The sequence below is a fragment of the Ochotona princeps genome, chromosome 32 (genome assembly GCF_030435755.1).
Source record: "Ochotona princeps isolate mOchPri1 chromosome 32, mOchPri1.hap1, whole genome shotgun sequence".
Lineage (NCBI taxonomy): Eukaryota > Metazoa > Chordata > Mammalia > Lagomorpha > Ochotonidae > Ochotona > Ochotona princeps.
In genome coordinates, this window is record NC_080863.1 from 5,792,057 (window position 1) to 5,815,179 (window position 23,123).

General features: G+C 46.5%; 1 protein-coding gene across 1 annotated transcript in view; it reads right to left on the reverse strand.

Annotated features, from left to right (window-relative positions):
• The window catches only part of CSGALNACT1 (chondroitin sulfate N-acetylgalactosaminyltransferase 1), a 153,295-nt gene that overhangs the window by 76,491 nt on the left and 53,681 nt on the right, over window positions 1-23,123 (reverse strand). Inside the window, exon 2 of the mRNA XM_058657456.1 lies at window positions 5,127-5,216. The gene's annotated coding sequence lies outside the window, so the exon portion shown is untranslated. The remainder of the gene's footprint in view (window positions 1-5,126; window positions 5,217-23,123) is intronic.

Here is a 23,123-nt window from a genome sequence, read left to right on the forward strand (position 1 = left end):
GAACCAGGGTAGACTTCTGGGTTTCGGCTTGGGTCACTGGGTGGAAACAGGAACTGACTGGTGACAGTGTTATCACAGCTCAAGCTGGAGCCAGAGTGAGTTAAGGGTGCCGTTGGAACACACAGTAGAGATGGCTCAGGTGGGTGTGCAGCTCAGCGCAGCAGTGGGTGCAGCAGAGCAGTGAGAGGAACAGAGCTGTGGGATGCTGGGAACATCACTGTGTTCAGGATATGCAGGGACAGCCAGACCAGAACTGCACACTGCCACATGATCCGCACATACCAAGGGACAGCCAAGTATAGACAAGCTGGGATACCTGACGTGTATAAACTACTACTGACCACTGAGTACTGAAAATAAGCACTAAGAAGCCACATCTCCAAGAACACCACGATGAACAATCACAGCGGGTCTGAAACAATCACAGAGGACGCCACAGGAAGCAAAGATGGGTAAGCTCGCAGTGAGTAAACAGAGAGTCCACACTTAGGAGCTGGTTCCTGCCCAGGAGCAGAGCCATGGTGAGTTAGGGCCAGACGTGAGTTAGGATAGAATTTTCCAAGGCTGGACTAAGAGTTGTAATTCCATTTTGCTGCAAAATAAATTATTGTGAAAGTCAGATGCTCTAAATCATGTGATGAGATTTAATGTAATCTTCAACCTTTTTTTTTTTTTTAATCCCTCCATCGGAGCCTCTACTTCTTGGCAGGGAGGATGGGATGAAGTGAAAAAAACACATCTGCAGACACGAGGAGCCCTGGCTACAAACTTCCAGCTGAGATACCCCGGGCTTCAGTCTCCCCACTCATCCAGAACATTCTTCCAAGACCTCCCCCACCAGCTTAAAATAGATTATTTGATTTCTGCGTTTTGAAACAAAAAATTAGTATTTTAATTTGCCACTAGGTGAGGTTTTAAACATTAACCATCAGTGACTTTAATTCATTAGCCACCCTTAAAAGGTATTTTTAATTTTAATAGCTATTAAGTAAGAAAAAACAAAACCTAAAACCTCAAAGTAAATATTACCCCTTTAAAGTGAATATTTGAGGAGCCAGCATTGTAGTGCATCTGGTTTCGCCACCACCTGCAAATCTGGGATCCCATGTGAATGCCAGTCGGTGTCCCCACTGCACTTCAAACCCAGCACCCCACGGGTGCACCTGGAAAGGCACGTTAGACAGTCCGAGTGTTCAGGCCCCTACACCCCAGGCAGAAGACTGCGAGGGAGTTTCAAGCTTCCGTTTCAGTCTGACCCAGCCTTGGCCATCGTGGCCATTCGGGGAGTGAACCAGCAGATGCAAGATCTTTATATCTGTGGCTCTCCTCTTCCTCTATAACAGCTTCTCAAGTACATACAATAATCTACTTTTTACAGAGTATTTGTGGGCTGGCACTGTGGCATAGTGAGCAAAGCTGCCAGCTGTGGCTCCACAATGCCATGTGGGTGTTGGTTCAAGTTCTGGCTGCTCCACTTCTGATCCAGCGCCCTGCTAAGACACATGGGAAGGCAGCAGAAGATGGGCCAAGAGCTTGGATCTCTGCACCCACGTGGGAGACCTGGAAGAAGCTCCTGACTTCAGTCTGGTCTAGCTCTAGCCTTTGTTGACTATTTAGGGAGTAAACTAGCAGATGAAAATCTCTCTGTCTCTCCTCTCTTTAACTCTTTCATATAACAAAATAAATCTGTGGGGGAAAAGTCAATGTAGGCTGTTGGAAACCAACCCCTTATTTTTTTTTTTTTTTTTTGACAGAGACCCTTCTGGAGCCTTGGTTGCTATCCAGGAATTAATACACAACGCATCAGCAGCTTTGCACGCAGTGTGTCTCAGTACGCCTGCTGAGTTGCAAGCACATAACTCTTCATTAGGATATTTACGGTAGCCTTTAAGCAACATGTCCAAAGATCATACATATTTTAAAAGCTTTAGTAAAGCACCTGAAGTACCACTTGGATTAGAAGTTAATCCAGGAGAAGAGGTGAATTTTATTTTTCCTGGGGGTGTTGAGTCTTTGACCATGTTCGTAATTGGGCTATACAATTCTAGAAGGTTCTAATTCCCTTTCGCCCATGCCCACTCTCTTATTTGCACTCCCAGACCTTTCGACCCAACTGCATCTGTTCCTCACCTCCCCCTCTGAGCATCACGGTCCTCAGCCCCTGTGACTTCACTCCCTTCAAGTTCTTTGGGGAAGATATTACACGTGGGGTCGGAGCCTTCGGGTGGAAAGGCCACCACTGCCCAAGTGTTTGCTGAAAGCTGTCAAACGGTGCTCCTTCAAACACCAGAGTGCTCGGTGGAGCCCCAGGGTCATGATGCCCCATGAGACAGGCTCCTGAGTGTGTCTGGGTAGGCCATGGGAGCAAACAGACCACAGCAGCTGGCTTCCAGGAAGCTCCCAGTCACAGCAGGGAGCGCTCATGCCCTCTGCTTGTGGTGGGACGAATGTTTCTGCTCTTAATCATTAAATTCTTTTTGCTTTTTTCAGCATTCCACTAATATTTCTGGGTGAGCAATAAAAGCCTATTGTTTTTGCTCAAAAAAAAAAAGTGAGGAAATGAGTAATGTTGAATCTGATACCAATTGCAAACACATGTAACAACCAAACAGGAAAAAATCAAGGTGTCTGTGTCCGTGGGCGCGGGGGAGGTGTGTTACAAGATCTAGACTTAAATTCTAAAGATCTTGCTGGTGTCAATACAGTTTTCTTTTTTATTACACGATACATTTTAAACTGTCAAGGCAGGAAAAGTCTCAAAATAAAAAAAAAAAATCATTGTCCCTTTTTACTTTTTAAAATATAATTATATTTACAAAAGCAAGCACTGTTAAGGTTTTTTTTTTTACTTAGTTACATAATGACAACATAAAATTTACCATCTGAGTCATTGTCAGGTTCAATATCGCTTAGCACACCCATTGTGGCGCAATGAATCGCAGCAATGTTCTCATTCTATAAAGGGGAAACTCTGCACCAACTAATGCAAGTCCCTGCCCTCCTCCCCTCCTGCCACCGCCCCTGGCACCCCCTGACCTCGGGCAGCTCCCTGCTGCACATCTGACCACTCTAGGGAGCCCACTAGTTGGGGTCATTCAGTAAGCTGTCTTTTTTGTGACCAGCTCCTTTGACTTAGCATAACGTCCTCAAGATGCGTCCAAGCAGCGACACACCGGTCAGAATGTCCTTCCTTTGTAGAGGCGGGGAGGGGATCCTCCCTGCTCCTGGGCAGTCCCCTGCCTCTGCCCTGAGTTGTACTGACATGTGGGCCAGCACTGGAACCCAGCCGGTGCCCAGCAGCTCTGCCCTTTGCCACCTGCCATTCCCCTGACTTGCTAACCCCGACAGCTTAGCTCAGAGCACACACATCCTGTACCGTCCTTCACTGGCTTTAGATTGCCTCTCTCTTGAGCCATTTACTGTTTTTTTTTGCCATGGTTGCAGGGTCTTAGGAACTATGGTCCGTAAGGTGTTCTAATGACATGATAGGCTCAAGAACAGGAAACGTCAGAAAACCCACCTGGGAACACCCCTGCTACCCCCTCAGTGGGGTCTGATCTCAGAGGTCTTTTCAAAACCACTTGACTTTCTGCTGGGAGAAAAAAAATGCTCTTTTTGTTTGTCATAAACTTTTTGCCAAGGTTGTTTTTAACTTCTTTCTATTGCAAGCAACTACGACACAGTCCCTTTTTAAAATCTACATGTTGGTGAACCTGGCATGGTAGCCTAGTGGCTGAAGTCCTCGCCTTGAATGCGCTGGGATCCCATATGAGTGCCGGTTTGTGTCCCAGAGGCTCCTCTTTCCATCCAGTTCCCTGCTGGTGGCCTGGGAAAACAATCAAGGATGGCCCAAAAGCCTTGGGACCCTGCACCCACATGGGAGACCCAGAAGAAGCTTCAGGCTCCTGGCTTCGGATAGGCTCAGTATCAGCCATTGTGGTCACTTGGGGAGTGAACTAGTTGTTGGAAGATCTTCTTCTCTGCCTCCTGTCCTCTCTGCATATCTGACTTCTCAATAAAAGTAAATAAATCTTAAAAAAAATCTACATGTTGTCCTCTTACTACTACAGTGCTGTCCATAAAGGCAAAACTATGTCCAATCCAATGCTCTGACCCTTTCACTGTCAACAGTGCAACTTGAAGTAAAACATGAGAAAATGGCAAATCATACCCAAGTCTGTGTCCATTGGTTATGTGGCCGGGAAGGCAAAGGACGCCTTTGAAATGATGCATGAGGAGTGGTCTACAAGCTCATGGCTACTGTAGGACATGAAAAAAACACTGATGGATTTCAAACTTCTTGTACCCACAAAAACTCAGGTTCCACTCCACCTTCCCTGAACTTTCTGCAGCCCCTTCGTGTATGCCATTTTTCATTTTTACATCTACTAAATCGTTTCTAGGGAAAAGTAAGACAGGACTGTTTTGATGACAGAAGGAGACACATGTCCCACTTCACATGGCATACCAGCTGCATTTCAACATTTCAGTTGGGGGTGCTTTGACCAAAAACATATAGCCTTGCCAGATATAATGAAATATCTGACTGCAAATACACTCGAAATTACGGGTTACCAGGGCAGAACTAAAAAGAACGTTCCAGAGATTTGCATGCATCCCGAGACTAAAACCAACCATGTAATCAATTGGGGGTACTCCTCTCAGCATTTCAGGAATCATGCCCATGAATGTCCTGCGCCCTCAGGAAAAGAACATTCTTCAATTCCCTCAACAGTTCTATTCAAATAACAACTTTGCAGCATGCTCAAAATTATGACATCCATAGGATCACGGGACACATATTTTAGGAAGCTTCATATTCTGGCCTGGCTTCCAGAGGGAGAACAAACGTTCCTATGTAGGTGAAAATTCTGAGAAAAGTATTCAGTCGCTCCTCTAGTGACAGTATTGGCTGATGGCATTATTCACACAGAGCAGAGAGAAACTCTAGAGTCAGGAAAGTTATGTGAACTTTCAAAGCAACCAGGGAGGCACTGAAATCTTGAAATAATTGCGTCTTACTAAACTGTCGATGGGAAAATGAAATTTTGGGCACATTTCAGACAGACTCAGGGTACGGAACACAAGTCACACTTGAGTAATTCTGCATTCAGAGTTTCGCTTACCTGGAAGCAGAAGAAGAACGCGGTGAGAGTGGAGTTACTCCATTCTGCTGAGTGGAAACCTCCTGGGCACCTGACGGGAAAACAGGAAATCTGAAACACAAAAATAAACAAATCGGTGAAGAAGGAAAAATAGGAGGTAGCCTCCCCCACTTCAGCCCTGGGAATTTCCACGCCTTAAGTCCATGTAAGTTGGCAAAATACTGCCAACCCTTTAGGATACGAAACAGAATTTCAAGTTGAGAGAGAAATTTCCCCCTCCCTATCTTAAAGGATACAATACAAAGAATCTGCTACAAAGAAAGAGAATTAAGATGTAAAATACAGATAGTCCCAGAGGGGGTGTGCAGGAGCAAAGGGCAACACTTTCACTTGTAACTAACAGTCCCTTAGGCGCCCACCTGGTGAGCCAGGGGCGCCGCGGGAGCAGGCGAGGCAGCCGGCACACGGCGCCTGGCTTGGCCTTGGCAGAGCCCACAGCTCCAGTGAGAGCGCCCTGACCAGTCAGTGCCCTCTGGGCCAGTCACTCAGGGCGCCCCCGGCCAGTCGGCACGCTGGGTCCGGCCCCCTCGGCGAGCACCAGGGCAGCTCCACCGCTGGGGAAAAAAAAAGTTCCTGGGAATGAGATGTTGAAAATGGAAAATTCTCCTGTAAGTTCTCGAGGGAAAGCAGAGGTCCAAAGCTTCAGAAGGCTTGGAGGCAGCCCAGGCTAGGCGCTGTGAGTGCCCAGCGGGGACGCGCACCTCTGCGACACACACAAACACTTCCTGCCCGCGTGCATTTGGTTGCAAGGGCGGCACGGTGGGGAGTGGAAACAAGGGGAGGGGTATGCACCACCCCCGAGGGGGGCCCATGCCAATCCCTGCATGTTAGGACCATCACAGGAAGAAACAGGTGTGTCCACAAAACGCAGAAGGGCAAAGAGGTGAATACAAACTCCACTGTGGACTGATAGCTGAGAGGCCTTGATGAAGAGATGAAAATGTTCCAGAAGGAAGGGCCAGTGGGAAAGCTTGGGTAGGGCACAGAGCCCTTCCTGCAAAATGGGTTAGGAATGCCACCTCCAGTGAGCAGACAAGGAGACAGGCTTTCACCAAGGGTAGCCACATCTCTCCCTAAAGCTGTCGTTCTCACTCACTTTACAGTAATAAGAATGTTTCCATATCACTTGCACACATTACAAAGGTGTGTAAAAGTGAATATTACTGTGGGATATAATAGCGTAAGGTGTTTTATGACAGTGTGAACTGTGTATTACCGCAGTGCATAGAGGCACAAGGCATATCACTAGTGCAGACACATGATACTATCATGTCTAGATGTACACATGTGTAGAAGTACATATTACTTGGGCCTGGTGTGGTAGCCTAGTGGCTGAAGTCTTTGCCTTGCATGCGCCAGAATCCCATATGGGCGCCGGTTCTAATCCCGCCAGCCCCGCTTTCCATCCAGCTCCCTGCTTGTGGCCTGGGAAAGCAGTCCAGAACGGCCCAAAGCCTTGGGACCCTGCACCCGCGTGGGAGACCCAGAAGAGCTCCTGGTTCCTGGCTTCGAATTCGTGCAGCTCTGGCCATTGCGGTCAGTTGGGGAGTGAATCATCAGACAGAAGATCTTTCTCTCTGTCTCTCCTCCTCTCTGTATATATCTGACTTTGCAATAAAAATAAAATAAACCTTTAAATAAAGTCTTTAAATAAAAATAACTACATATTACTGCAGTGTACCGAAGTGGTTTGCCACTGCATTTTGTGTGAGTGCATACTATCGCCGTATGTTGAAGCGTATACTACTGTAGTGTGTGGAAGTGTGACGGATATATACAGCAGTGTAAAAAACTGCGTATTCTTGCACTGTGTAAGAATGTTACTGCAGTGCGTCGAGTGGTGAGGAAAAGCACTCCAGGATGCAGAAGTACATACTCATGCAGTACGTACGGCGAACGTCACCACAGTATGTAAGTTTCCATTACTGCAGTGTGTTGAGATGCACGGTGGCTTTCATCCCCGCATGCTCTCATCCAGCTCCCACAGCTTCAGTGCTGCAGTGGGCTGCCAAGCACCTGGGCCCCAGCTCAGGGCCGTCTCCACTTCCCTTGCTCTCACAGCCCACTTCTGCCTCTTCTGGTTTAATTAGTCTGTGTCTAAATGGAATTGTCCTTGGCAGAGGGGCAGCAATGTCAAAGTGTAATAATCACTCGAACCTGAATCGGGGTTGTTTTCCATCTCCGACAACAAAATGTTAGCTAGGTGCCTGCAGGCCAGAGCTGAAATGAGTTTATAATTTGCCTTCCAATCACTCTCACATTCTCCTTCACAACCACTCACATTTTTCTCCTCTTAGCATGCAGAGGACGGCGTCGGAGGCTGAGTTACTGGCCTGCTCTTCACTGATATCCTTCCCTGCCAGCTACGTACAAAGAGAAAAAAATCTACATAATCCAAAAGCGCACTTGTTCCAATAATGAAAACAAATAGATTGGCAGCTCACATGGCCACGTGACTGGGAATCACGTAATCTGCACTTCCCACACCAGCAAACTTGCCCTTCACAGGGTTTTCCTATACAGAGAGACATGCCTCCCCCAGCCTTGGAGTGACTGGCACCAGCAAGGCCCAATCACATTGCCAGAGAGCCTGTTCCTCTTACAGTTCCAAGCCCTGACTTCCTCCCCAAGGCAGAACGGCTAGCAAGATCTTGAGATTGAGGTAGAAGGGGAGCAGCACCATGGGAAATGACAGGTGACCCGCAGTACCCCATGGAGAAGCAGGTGTGCTCAACAGGACACAGGCCCTGTGAGAACAAAGGCCAGGCATGTCACGGCACATCCACCATGGCCCAACGGTGCCAGCTTTTTACACGTGAACTCATTCAGTGCCCATGGTGCCTTAGACGCAAGCATCAGTAAGTGGGAACATCATACGTAAGAAAAAGTTGCAAAGAGCCCTATGCAGGGGTCAGGATTGTCATATAGTGGGGTAAAACCACTGCCTGTAATGCCAGCATTCCATCTAGGCACTGGTTTGAACCCCAGCTGCTCAGCTTCCAGTTCAGTTCCCTTGTAACACAGAAAAATAACAGAGGATGGTCCAAGTCCTTGTGCCCCTGCCACCCGTATAGGAAACCAGAGTGGAGTTCCAGGTTCCTAGTTTCGGCCCTAGTCCATGTGGCCATTTGGGAAGTGAACCAGCAAATGGAGGATCTCTCTCTCTCTCCTCTGTCACTCTTGATTAAGATCAGTCTAATAAGAGAAAAAAGATATGGGGTCACCCATTTATGGGGTCTTGGGTGTGTCCTGGTTGAGATGCTAAAGGTCCGTAGTCTGGCCCAACTCACCTACACACTGCTCAAGTTTGCCATACATGATCCTAGGCAGTCTTCCAGAAAACAGCAATCAAACATGCTGTGGTCAGTTTCCTCACATCTTCATCTAGCAACCTGTGCTGCTCCATGTTCAATTGAAAAACCAAAGATTTTAGCAGCTAAATGTCAAAACGCATCAAGAACGCAGTCAGTCCAATGGCGTGAATCCGCCCTTTCAGCTTCCACCAGTTCCGACACTTTCTCACTCTCCTCCATGTAAAACCTTAAAATCATTACTCCATCTACACCATGGATCTGTCAGATGTATCGGTGTCCAACACGTGAAAAAGAAGATGAGAAAACCTCTTGGTCGTGCGTGTGCCATATCCAGAGACTGCCAACTCCCTCATGCCTGGAGAGTTCTTTCATGTGCATGTAGAGAGATTTGAAGCTTTGTATTTGTGTGAATCAGGGGAGAGTCTTTGGAACACAGAACAGGGTTAGGGTAAGGAACACTGCAGACAACATCTAAAGTTATCTTTCTCAAGGATATGTTTTAGAAAAGCCAATGCCCTTGGGTGCCATCCATGACAAATCCCATGTCAAACACATTCTTAACACATTCCTTCCATGTTCAATCATTTCGCAGCAAATAGTATATTTTAGGGGACAACTGACTCCAAGAGTCATAACAAGTACTGGTGCTGTGGCGTAACAGTACCAGCACTTCATGGACATTGGTTAAAGTCCTGATTGTCCTGCTTCTGGTCCAGCTCCCTGCTAATGCTCCTGGGTAAACAGTGGAGGATGGTCCAAGTGCTTAGGCCTCTTTGCCCAGGTGAAAGACCCAGAAGAAGCTCCTGGCTCCTGGCTCTGGCCTGACCCAGTCCCGGAATAAATCAATGAACAACAACAACAAAAATCTTTCTCATTCTCTTCTCTCTCTCTCTGTAACTCTACCTTTCAAATAAGTAAATAAGTAAATTTTTTAAGAGTCATGAGTTCTCCTCCCCCCAAATGGTTACTCTGAAAATGGTCACTCTCAAAATTTCAGACACAAACTAAACAAGAAGAATCTGTTGCTTATTATTAATCCACCCACTGAAACAAGTCATCCTTATTTTCTTCCACCTCAACCTCTGACTCTCTTTTTGATAAACAGAGACAATATCAGATAGTAACCTTATCTTACTAAACTACCTGCAGTCTCTTTTTCCAGAAAGAAAGTCTATCATGGCCTTGAAGATATTCACTATTTCCCTTATGCTCTGCTGTCTCCCAAGCTGGACCATGGAGTTCCTCAACTTCACTAGTTGAATTATCTTTGTGGTGCTGACAGACGAACTGTTAGCTCACACAATACAAACGTGACCCCAATCACACACTCAGGAGAGATACAATCCTGCACTGCAGAACGGAAAGGGCAGACTGACTGGAGAAGGGTAACCTGTCCTTTGAAAAGAGATAAAATTCCTCTGCTGCCATTAGGTGTGAGACCAACAACACACACTCTCCTAAAGCAGATCCAGTGGCTGTGCTTCCATCGGAGTGTGCATGGCAAGTGTGCCCTCCACCAGCCACACTCTTCCAATAAGTCCTGGTGGGCTGACCCTGCTCCTCTGACATGCTGCAGCTGTCCAGTGGTGCTGGATACTGCCAGAGATGGACAGTGCTACAAGGAGATTTGCTATGCCCAATCCTGTCCGGAGCAAGAGATGAGGTTTTTCATCTGAAATGGGTTAGAAGGAGACTCCAGACAAGTTCTCCACTTCTGTGTCTGTTTCCAGAGCTATACAATAAGGACATTGGAGTGAATCGGTTCTCAGTGAGGCAGAATGGTCCATCTGTCAGGTTCCCACTCTTCCATGTGTAAGAAGATAGGTAACAGGTGCAAAAAGCTACAGACAGATGATGAAGGGTCGGGAGAGTATTTCGATTGAAGAGCAGGTGAAAGAGGTGCTTAAAAAGGAAGTAAGCTGTTGTAACACTCCAGGTTATGGCTTGCCTGTGTACAGAGGTCTTTGCCAAACTCACTGCTAAAGAACCGTGGCTCTGTGCTTTAACCAAATGCCACTTCTCATCATGGTCTTTCTGTCACCGCTGGCTGGCAGAGCTACACATGTGCAGTTGTTCGTTCAGCAAGTCAACTCGCTCCTCCACAGAAAGCCACAATGATCAAGAATAGCTACCACACAATGCAATACCCCAGACAGCAGGGGTCCCTCTGCACCATAACGCAAAGAGGACAAATTACACACTCCATCACCTGACCACCACAACGTGGAAAGGGCGCCGGCTCATGGTCAGCAACACCAGGTCTATAGGAAATGCAGGGAATGCCTCAAGTATTTGGGTCTCTGCCATCCACTTGGGAGACCCAAATTGAATTCTTGGCTCCTGGCTTCCCAGCTGTTGTGAGCATTTAGAGTGGAGGGGGAGGAGGAGGTGAGCTGGCAGATGGAAGATCAATCTTTCTCTCTCCTTAAATAAAATACAGAAATAAAAAATATATTTTAAGAGCATTGCCAAGTCTGGTTCTAGTTCTGTCATTAAGCCATTGTGTGACCTTGGGCAAGTCACCTGCAAAATGAAAGTCTGAAATACATCCTCTGCAAGTTACCTTCCAGAAGAAAAAGCCTGCTTACTTTTCAATGTTCTACATAAAAATCTATGTGCTACTGGAATCCCTGTAGGATCTTTAAGGTCAGCGTATACATCTTCATTACGGCTTGGCTTTTAAATTACTGCCTTTCCCAGCTCCTCGGGCCAAGGGAACACTCAGGACGGCTGCCCGGCACACAGGGTTGAGCTGCAGGTCGGGGGCAGTGTGTTTTCTCTGCTTTCTGTTACCATTCCCACTGGCTACATCCGCCTCTTCACTGCCAAGCCTCCCTACTGCTGCCACGGAGATCTGATTGATAATATTTATGGCGCTGGTGATAAATGAAGAAATTAAATCTTTCACAAAACTCAGGCAGGCATTTGGAATGGTAGTTTGTTTTTTTTTTTTTTTTTCTTTTTCCCCTCACATATGCAGGAATATCAATATTGGAGAGATACTATGATGATGGCAAAAATCATTTCAAAAATGGACTCGCCTCCTAAATGGTTCTTATTGCCTTGCAAATGTATTGCTTTTGCTGCATCCATTTTTCAGTTGATTTCATGTTATGCTCCAAGTGCAAGGGAATTGAGAACATATTGTCCACATTTTCAAAAGAAGACTGTAACATTAACAGAATAAATATTTCATCACAAAATTGAAGACTGTATAAATATTTACATAATTGAATTTTCTCCATCTATTGGGATAGGCCAATGGGAAGGGGGCATTTTTCTTTTTGTATAAGGAGAAACAGGGAGATAGAAGAAATTTGAATCCCCAAGTTCAAATAGATGAATAGTAATAATGCTTTTAGATACCATTTATAACAACCTGTGTGTACAGAATATAAATAGATGCTACCCTCGGGGGCTCCATGTATATCAGATCAAAAACAAATGAAAAACTAACATGTTCAATCGGTAAATATTTTTAAATCATCAAAGTATATTTTCATTCTATACTATGGCCAGCCAAGCAAGGTAGGGTTAAAGAATAAAGAAAAAATATTATGGAGGTATCAAGCAATGAAGTCTTGGTACATATATCAACATGGATGCTAATTGTATGGTATGATGAAACTAGGGTATTCAAACCAGTTGCACGCATGCCTGTGAGACTCCATTTCTGTAACATCCTAGCGTTGGCTGGGGATAGGGGGTTGGGATATGGGGAGGGATCACGAGGATCTGGAAGTGGAAGGGCTGATTACTCAGGCCACGTGGCAGGCATTCTGATAATTCGTACGCTCAATTCCTTGATTTGAGTGGTGGCTTCTTACGTCAAGTCTAGTGCAACTGGAGGACTTAAGTTTGTGAGTTAACTGTAAATTCAGCCATAATAAAGGCATGGCACTGAATAAAGAGATAAAAGTGCGGTAAGAAGATGTGAAGACAAGGAGTGGTTAAGCTTGTGGGTAATTAAGACAGCTATTGGATGAAAAGCTACAGAAAAAAAAATGAGGGGGTGGTACAGAATTGCTTTTGACCATGTCATTCTGGTGAATGAGTCAAGCCACGTGGTCCCTTTGGTAAGATAAGGAGCTTAAACTAATTCATGTTCTTTATTTTTAATTATACAGATTTGGGGCTCCATTGTGATATAATTTTACACACGTATTTAGTCTATCATGGTCAAACCAACTTAGCACATCCATCCACCTAACACATTAAGAAAATGTTAATTAGGGGCCCCACACAGAGTGGTAGCAGGCTAATTGCCCACCTGTGGTGTCAGCAAACCATATGGGCACCAGTTTGAGTCCTGATTGCTCCACTTCTAATCCAGCTCCCTGTTCATGGCCTGGTAAAGCACACGGGAGACCTGGAAGCGGCTCCTGGCTCCCAGCCTCTAACTGACTCACCTCTGACCATCACAACTATTTAAGAAGTGCTCCAGCAGATGGAAGATCTCTACCTCTCTGTGTGTGTCTCTACCTCTCTCTATCTCTCTATATATCTAGAGCTATATATCTATATATTTAGCCAAGCCCCAAGAGGGAGCAGATGAAAGCTTCAGACCACCTATAGGAAATACCTGCATGGAGCTACCAGCCCTGACTTCACCCTGGAATAAAGATTGTTATATTTATTCCTTAGTCTATATTCTCCAGATAAATATACATCACTTCATAAGCAGAAGACCGGCACTATGGCATGGCTGCAGCGCCAGCATCCCATATGGGTGTCAGTTCGTATCTGGGCTGCTCCACTTTCAATTCAGCTCCCCACCAATGCGCTAGGAAAGCAGCCCTGCACCCACGTGGGAGGCATGGGCAGAAACTCCTGGCCTCAGCCTGGCTCAGGCCCACCATTGTGGTAATCTGGAAAGCAAATCAGCACATGATCTCTCTCTCGCTCTCCCTCTCTCCTTCTCTCTCACACTTTCCCTATGTGTGTGTTTCTCCTCTCTATAACTCTCTCAAATAAAGTAAACAAAAAAACAAAATATTAATGCAACTTGGCTATACTATTCAAAAATCTGTCTCCTACAGAGACACAGATTTGCCCAAATTAGAAAAAAAAAATGAATGTGCTAAATTCTCTAGGGTAATTCTGAGCAAGCAGTTCCAAAAATATTTTAAGCCAAAGCAATACCAAAATAACTTCCCAAAGATTTACAATCGAATCATTTGCCTTCCTTCTGATTTGCATGATCTGACATGTTGGGGTAGCTAAAAATAAACTACTTATTTATGTTAGCATGCCATTTATTTAATATCTTGAAGGAAGAATATTGAAAAGCTTTTAAAAGAGAATCTCAAAAACCATCATATCCCTTAATGTGGAAAATGAGATTTGAACTTACTTTTTCCAAAGATTTTTTTATTTATTTGAAAGACGGAGATACAGAGAGAGACAAATGGATCTTTCATCGCTGGTTCATTCTCTAAATGGTTGAAAAAGCCTGGGCTGGGCCAAGCTGAAGTCAGAAGTCAGGAGCTTCTTCTAGATCTCCCTGAGGGGTGCAGGGGCCCAAGCACTTGGGTCATCCTCTGAGCTTTCCCAGATGCATTAGCTGGGAGTTTCAGAAATGTAGCAGCCAGGATTCAAGCTGGTTCTCAGATGACATGCTGGCATTGCAGGTGGCAGCTTAACTCAAAATTCCACAAGCTGAACCCCCAAATAGCTTTCTTTTTTAATTGCCTATTTATTTGCAAGGCAAAGTTACAGAGACAAAGGGAAAGAAAGAGAAAGGTAGAACTCTTCCATCTACTTACTGGTCCATTCTCCAAATGGCCACAATGGCCAGGACTGGATCAGGCTAAAGCCAGGTGCCTTGAACTCCATCCTGGTTTCCCACATGGGTAGCAGGGGTCCAGGCAACTGAACCATTCCCTGATGCCTTCCCAGGCGCATTGGCAGGGAGTTAGAGCAGAAGTGGGACGGCCAGAAAAAAGAAACTGGAGTAGCCAGGACTTGAACCAGTGCTCACATGGGATGCTAGGCATGCTGGAGGTAACTTAACCTGCCCTACAGCATTGGCCTCTGATTTGGTTATTATAGGGAAATAACCAGATCTTCCAAGAAGTTGTACATCTTTATAAGACATACTGTAAAGCTATCACACAGAACATGGTGAACTGTGATTGTAAGATGTGCATTACTATAATGAAACACCTGAAGTGCCTAGCTTACAAAGAGAAAAAGATGTATTTAGCTCACAATTTTGGAAGCTGAAGGTCCACAGAGCATGACACAGGTTTCAGTGGAAGTCCCACAGCAGATGGATGTCTTTCGACCTCCAGGCAAGCCAGGAAAGAGGGGCTGGGCCTCCTCGTGGGCTTTTATATCAGCCTCCACAAGGACGCAAGAGACCCCGGAGCACTACATTCTGAGGGCACAACTTCCATGACCCAAGGAGGCTCCCCCACCAGGCTCTACCTCCTTCCCATCAGTCCCAGCAGCTCCCAGGAGCATCAACCTGCAAACCAAGCTTTGGGCCTTTGGGAAACAGTCTAACATTCAAAACCACAGCATAAACTTCCAAGACCCTTCGCAATCAGGGTTTCCAACTGACCATTTGTCTAGAAGCTACCATCCACAGATCCGAAATGATTCTCCCAAATTCATGGCTAACACTTTCTGCTGGTAAAGCTGCATCTATAGTTACCTTCTAAATCTCTCTCCCTCTCTCTTGATTTTGTAATTATCATCACCATTCATTTTCTTTCCTCTGCCTGTTATGGGAAAGTGAAATTTGCACTAAAGTGAAGGGCAGCTGACTGGGCAGCAAGTTCAGCTTCCTTCAGTCATCCAACAGAAACATCCCCAGAGCTTCACAGGCGACGGGCTGGATGCTGAAGCTATAGTCAGGGCAGAGGCAGGTAGCTCACCAACTCCTCTCCCAGGTTCATATCATGCAAGGTCATGGGCTCTGCACACACAGGCTGCCAGGGAAGCTTTTGGCCAGACTCACACCTTCCATGACATGCAGTGGGAGTGCAGATGAATGATAAGGGGGACCCTGGGAAAGAGCACTGGAGGAGCGCAGAAACCAGCAGCCCCGAGAGAGCACCGCAGAGGCTCCACAGAGAAGCACCCAGCCTAGCATCCACAGGGAAAGCAGATTGCAAACCTCTGCCAACCAGAGTGATCTTGTCTGAGAGGCAAAGGAGCCATTACAGGAAATCAGGGCAGAAATAGAAATGATCACATTGGTGACATATTTCTCAAAGCTCATTCTGGGTCCACAAGCAGGCTGGGTTGAAGGTGTGGAGCCAACTAGAAAGCGCCAGCTGAGAAGGAGGTGGGTGTAACGGAGGAGCACTGTTGGTGCCAGACGTGCTGGGCATGGACTTGGAGTCTGGTGAATGTTCTCACCTAGGGTGAGGAAGAAGGATCCAGAGGAGGCCTGCCAGAGTTTAACTGTCTTTTTTTTTTTTTTTAACAGAAAGATTTACTTTTATTTGAAAGGCAGAGTTACTGAGACAGAGTGAGAGCGCACGCGAGAGAGGACTGCCCATCTGCTACTTGACGCTCCAAACGGCTGCAACAGCCAGAGCTGGGCCAGACTGAAGCCAGGAACCAGGAGCTTCTTCTGAGTCTCCCACATGGGTACAGGGGTCCAAAGACGAGCCAGCCTTTGCTGCTTTCCCATGCGTATTAACAGGGAGCTTGGATGGGAAGTGGAGCAGCCAGGACTCCAACCAACGTTCATATAGAATGCTGACGCCTCATGAAGAAGCTTAACCTATTCACCCGTAGTGCTGGCCCCTAACTTTCTTCCTATTTATCATTTTTAAATTCTCCTTATTTGAGAGGTAAAGAGAGAGAGAAAGCGGGGCTGGGGTTGAGGGGCAGATCCCATCTGCTGATTCAACTGCCCTAATCCCACAGTGACTAGGGCTGGGTCAGAATCCACCTTCCATCTCCCAGGGTATGCATCACCACAAAGCTGGAACTGGCAGCCACAACTGGGACTCGAACCTAGGCACTCTGCTATCGGATGTAGCTGTCTTCACTGACAGCTTCAGGGCCAGGCCAAATGCCCATCCTCTTCCTTTTATAAAGAAAACCACCCATCCTAGCAACAAAATGCACTTATCCCAAGATTCTAAAGACCAGGGGAGGCCAAATGAGCACACACAATAGCAAGGGAAGCAGAGGCAGGTGAGGTCACGTGAGAGCCAAGGCAGAACCGAGCAGTGACCCAGTGACCATGGCAGCAGGTAAGCACGAACTCTAGTTCTGGTCTGACCACTCGAACCCTGGGGCAAGCTACCTTCTCTGTCATTGCAACTTGCTCCAGAGCCCCTCAAGTGGGACGTGGGACATGCAGACAACCCCAAACTGACCCAAACAACTCTGGGACAGAGAGGCTTACTAAGGGTTGCTACAGGAATATGCAACAGGAAAGGAACCCTCTATTTTGCATTCTGAACAGACAAGAGAAACACGAGACTTAAAACATTACTCAAAGGGTCAAGTGTTGGGATGCAGCATGTTAACCCATCCCTGGAACTCCTGCACTCCACATCGGAGCACTGGTTCAATTCTCAGCTCCCCCACTTTTGATCCAGCTCCCTGTCAAGGCACCTACAATGCAGCACACGCTGTCACAAGTACTTAAGACCTCTGCCACCACATGAGACACCTGCACACTCTGAGTTCCTGGCTTCTTTCTGGTCCAACCTCTTCTGTTGTGGCATCTGGAGATGGAACCAACAGAGAGAAGATTCATTCTCTCTCTCTCTCTCTCTCTCTCTCTCTCTCTCTCTCTCTCTCCCTCCCTCCCTCCCTCCCTCCCTTGCACCCTCTCTCCCTTTACCTTTCAAATAAACCTTTTGAAAAGCTACAAGTTCAAGGCCTGAGCAGTGGTTTTACAAGCTAATCTTCCCTTGTCCCTGCCCCCCACTAGCACCAGGATCCCATATGGGCATCAGTTAATGTCCTGGCTGCTCCACTTCCAATACAGCCCCTTGCTTATGGACCTGGGAAAGCAGTGGAGGAAGGCCCAAAGCTTGGGACCCTGCACCCATGTGGGAGACTCGGAAGAGGCTCCTGGTTCTTGGCTTTGGATTGGCTTAGCTCCAGCAGTTGTGGCTGCTTGGGGAATGAATCATCAGATGAAAGATCTCCCTCTCTGTCTCTCCTCCTCTTTGTATATCTGACTTTTCAAGCAAAACAAATAAATCTTTTTTTTTTTTTTTCAAAGAAAGAACTGGTGAGATCCCAAACAGGTGTGAGGACTGTATTTCGGTTCCTAACACTGAACCATGTTGGAGTCCTAGATTTGATAAAGTATTTTAATTATGGAAGATGTTACCATTGCAATCAAGACACCTGCAAACTTCCTGTAGTTCGCTTCCAATTTCTTATGAGTTGAAAATTACTTCAGTAAAAAAAAAATTAATTATCTGATGTTTGCTGAGGACTCTCTGAACACACAACATTTACCACACAATAAAACCCAGATCTTGGCAATAGATCCTGTGTGCGTCTCATTTCACAGAAGTGGAAACAGGGACCCAAAGAACTCATTAATTTGGAAGAACACAGTGGCTGAGTCACACAGGTGGCAGACAAATCCAGGGAGTCCAGCTCCAGAGCCCTCGGTCTTATTCAAGAATCGATATTTTGAGGAGAAAGAAAGAAAAATCAAGATGACAAAATGTCAGAATAAAAGCCAATAGCATAGAGGGAAAGAAAAAAAAAACAGAAAAGATACAGAGAATTGAACAGAGCTGTGAGAGCGTGGGAAGCAATCCTTGTAGTACATTCTAGTCGACCCCACTGGAAGCACCTCACAGCAGAGACAGAGAGAGAGAGAGAGAGAGAACTCACTCCCATCTGCTGATTCACTCCCCAGATGCCTGCCATTGGGCTGGGCCAGGCAGAAGCCAGCAGCCAGGAGCTCCAAGTCTCCAACATGGATGGAAGGGACCCACCGACTGGAGCCTTCATCCGCTGTCTCTGAGAGTGTACATAAACAGGAAACTAGAATTGAGAGCCAGTGCGGGGCAATGAAAGACAGGCACTCCAGGATGGCATGTGGGCATCGTAACCACTAGGCCAAACGCCCCCAAGTGGCATCTTGATCCTCACATTCCTATTAATGGAGGGGAGGTTAGGGAGAGGTGACGAATAAATTCATCCCAAGGAACATTAAACAGTTACTGAATCTGGAGACAGTGAGAAGGTGGTGTAGACAAGCACCTCCCAGGAGGGCTTCTGAGAGCACAACCAGAGGATGCAGGACCAAGGAGAAAGCGACAGAGAGTCGGACACACAGATGACTTCCTGACCATCTGAGGGGGTGGGGGGAATGAGCCAGGCAAGAGTTGACTGCCTCTTCTGTGACTCAAGGAAGGGAGAGTGAACCTGGCCATTCGTTCGACCCAAGACTGCATGTGTACAGCAGGTGCAACCTGAGACCCATCAGACACAGCACACATTCTCCATTTTACCTTGGGCTGCACATAGAGGAGCAGTGGCCCTTCCCAGGTCACAGATAAGGAATGACAGAGGCCCTGCCATCATCCAAGGCCACTGCACAGCCGCACAGGGGAGGGAATGAGGAGATTCAAACCCAGTGTACTCTGACTTCACAGCCCAGAACTTCCTGCTGCATCTCTCTCTCTCTCTCTAAGACACACACACACACACACACACACACACACACACACACAAACTTGTAGACCTGAAGGCTTTGTGGCCATCCTAACTGGCATAAAACTGGACCAGCTCATCAGTTAGGGTCCCAACCAGCTGCAAGTTATGTTGGTGTCAGGGCCAACTCCATGCATCTCTACTGAATCCTTTTTGGGGAACTCTGTTTATCCCATGAGTTAGCCTAGGCTTCAGATATGTCATCTGCTTACAGCACAACCAAGGGGGAGGACAAAGTGGATTTGAGAAGCCACAGCGAGAGAGACAGAAAGAGAAGATTTACATGCCTCTGGCTCTATAAACGAGAAACTCTGAGCCCCTCAAGAAGCCAGACCAAGGATAAAAACTGACCAAGAATGCAGAGAGCTTCTGGGGAGCCGGCGGGTCCACCTCCTGCAGTCCAATGGAAGGCATGACAAAGCGCATGCCTCAGCAGGAGGAACTGTTTCCAGCCAGCCTGGCAGGGCCGCAGGGTCGGAAAGCAGAGGCAGTTCCCGTATGTGCCCTGGGCCCTCCTCGGTTGGCTGTAGCACTGGCATGTTGCTCGTCTGCCGCAACTGATGAACCAACAGATGACACACTGTGATGAACTCCAGTCAGTAGTTTACCTTAGGGTGCCCTTGGTTTTGACAACTAGAGAATGGTGTGGTGTAACAAGCAAATCCCCTGACTTGCATCCCAGACATCCCACATGGGAGCTGACTCATGTCCTGGCCGCTCCACTTCTGACCCGGCTCTCTGCTTATGGCCTGGGAAAGCAGCACTGGATGACCCAAGTCTTTGGGCCCCTGCACCCATGTGGGAGACCCAGAAGAGGCTCCTGGCTCCTGGCTGTTGCAGTCATTTGGAGAGTAAACCAGTGGAATTGACCACGCTTCTCAGAGACTGCCCCCTGAAACAGAAGGGCTCCCTTGGGAGGACCAAATTCTCTTAAACCATTCATTGCTACTGTCAAAGGCAGGACGGGAATGACTTAGTGCCTGAAATACGTGCAGCCTGGGAAAAAGAAAAATCAAATAAAAATATGCCTCTTCAGCATTGAGATAGAAAGACAAACTTTGAAAGGGATGTCACACCTGAAGTCCAGAGATTAAACAACAACCAAAAAGCTGCCTTTGTCACGCACAGGCATTTGCCTTGACATTGCCGGGTTTGACTCCATTTTAGCAAGCTCTCCCCGAACTGGAACAAACGTCAGCCTGTCCCCTCGTTCTCTGCACTATTTTTAAGACATGAAAAGGTGTGGAGTGGGGCAGAACTGGGTTTCTGCTCCTTCTGCCCTTGTCCAGATGTTCACGCTCTGTGGAAACTGGAGTGGCACAGTCACGGGAAGAAGTCTTGCTGTCGAACACTACAACTGCCACGGCTAACATCTCCAAACACTCAAGGCATCTTGGAGCTCTCCTTACTCCCGAGCTGGGCTCCACGCCTGCACGTTGCTGTAATATCTTTGATGCTCATTTACTCCAGTGACGAAGCACAAATGAATACAATGACAAGAAAAGGGATTCGATTTCCTGTTTGCCAAACGTGAACTTTCCCAAGTTATGACTTCATCATTGTTAAACTTGGCAATCCAGTTACACAACACATTTGCCTCAAAACATTACTGGAAAGGATCATTTTATATGCCCATCTCTTTCTTAACAGTGCTTTTTAATGATACAGTAGGGCTGGCATTGTGGCTCAAGAGGAAAATTCTCCCCTCTTCTCGCACCACTATCCCATATAGGAACTGGTTTCTGTCCCAGCTGCTCCACGTCCCAGCTGCTCCACATCCCATCTGGCTTCCTGATTGTGGCCTGGGAAAGCAGCAGAGGATGACTCAAATTCTTGGGACTATGCACTCATGTGGGGGATCCGGATGAGGCTCGTGGCTCCTAGCTCCTGGCTTCAGATCAGCTCAGTTCTCATCGTTACAACCATTTTAGGAGTGAACCACCAAATGGAATATCCAATCTCTGTCTCTCTTTTTCTCTGTGTGACTCTGCCTTACTTTAAAAAAATTAATTTATATTTTATTTGAGCCAATTTGAACTAGTGTGATGGCTCAATGGTTAACTCCTCACCTTGCAAGTGCTGGGATCCCATAAGAGCCCTGGTTTTTCCTGGCTGCTCCACAACTCATAATAGCTCAGATATGGAATCAACCCAGATGCCCATCAACTAAGGACCGGATGCAGAAAATGTGGTGTATGCATGATGCAATATGCTCAGCTTACACAGATAATGAAATCCTGACTTTTGCAGCAAAATGGATGCAATTACAGGTCATTGTGTTTAGTGAAAGGAGCCAGACTCAGAAAGACTAAACATGACACGTTTTCTCTGATCTGTGACAACTAATACGCAGAGTACAAATTGTAATGTGTATAAGAGAAACACATTTTGGGATTTGATTACTGCTTACAGACCTTGTCTATACTCTTGAACAACAGCATTTTGTTTTGTTTGTATAAACTGGTGATTATAAGAATAATTTAAAATATGTCACTGTGAAAAGTAAAACAAGAAAGAAGGCATGGAAGAGAGGGTGGGAGCGAAAGTTGGGATGAAAGTATTACTATGTTCTTAAAACTGAGTATATGAAATACATGAAAAATTGCCATTTATATAAATAAAATTAAAAATAAAGAGGCCTACTGTCCTAGAAAGACAATACTTGACTTAAAGTGACCCTACCACTGAACAATCGACAATAACAAGCTTTATGTCCCACAGGGAGGGAAAACCAGGGCCATAGCAACCTTGCCCTTGCTACAGAAGGGTTAGACTTAAACAAAGAAGGAGAAGTACTGGCTATAAAATAAGGTCGGAGGAAATACGCCGGCTATTTTTTTAATCAATGGGAATTTCACCAAAAGCCTTTTTTCCTTTTCTAACCATGTTCCTCGCCGCACCATCAAGCACTAGCGGGAAGAGGGCAACGGGTTATGAGTACATTACATCACATCTGAAGTAGTGTGGCAGGAGGCAGGAGCGACATGTGACCAGGGTACCCACGCTTGGGCACGCTTCCCAGCTGGAGAGATAGGGAGTTTGGAAGAGACATAAAATAGAAGACAAACAGCAAGGGCCACAGCGTCACAGAACACTGAGAAGACAGGAAGCTGTGATTCTAAAATCTGACCTATGTATCTGACAGAAAGAGCTAGCTCCCATCCACAGACTCCCTCCCCAGTGCCCAGAGCTGGGGCTGATGTGGGGAAGCCAAGAGCTCCATCCATGCCTCCCACACAGGGAGGCAGGAATTTAAGTTACCTGAGCCATTACCATGGACTCTTGGGCTCTGCAAGATCTGGAGGAAGCTGGGGTCAGCAGCCGGGGTCAGGAATCGAACCCAGGCACTCCAGGGAGGGGCACAAGCCTCTCAAGGCTAAACACCCACTCCCTCATCTAACATAGCTGGTAGGCAATGACAAGAAAGAGAGGATGTTTTCCTTGACTAGGGTGTAGGTGGTGCATAAAGGCTTTGATTGATTCTTCGACACCCTAAACAAAGCCTTTCTTCGATTTATAGTCATATATAGCTACTTGCATTACCTGGATGTACTCTTATGGACACTCATTTCTTAAGAATGGAGCTTTGTTCTTTAAAAAAAAAAAAGTAAAACATACATATAGAAGGTAAAGGTTAACCAATCCATAGTCATACATAATATCAGTTCAGTCTCAGGAAATTCTTGTAAGGACATCAGTGATCTCAAGCTACACACTAGACCTTTCATGACATATTTGTTTGCAAGGAAAACTGCAAAATGTCCTGAGAAAATTACTAGAGAAAGAATGTTCTGGATGAATCCTGAAGCTGGTCATATACCAGTAGCACCTTTTGGTCTTTTCTCTGACCCTCCCTGTGCCTCCCAGCGGGATGCTGTCCATGTCTTCAGGTGGACATGCAGGAGCTGTCTTCCCCCAGTTCCAAGACACATATGCGGCTCCCATTCCTGGGATCTGGCCTGTGTCCAGCGGCAATAGATGGACAGAT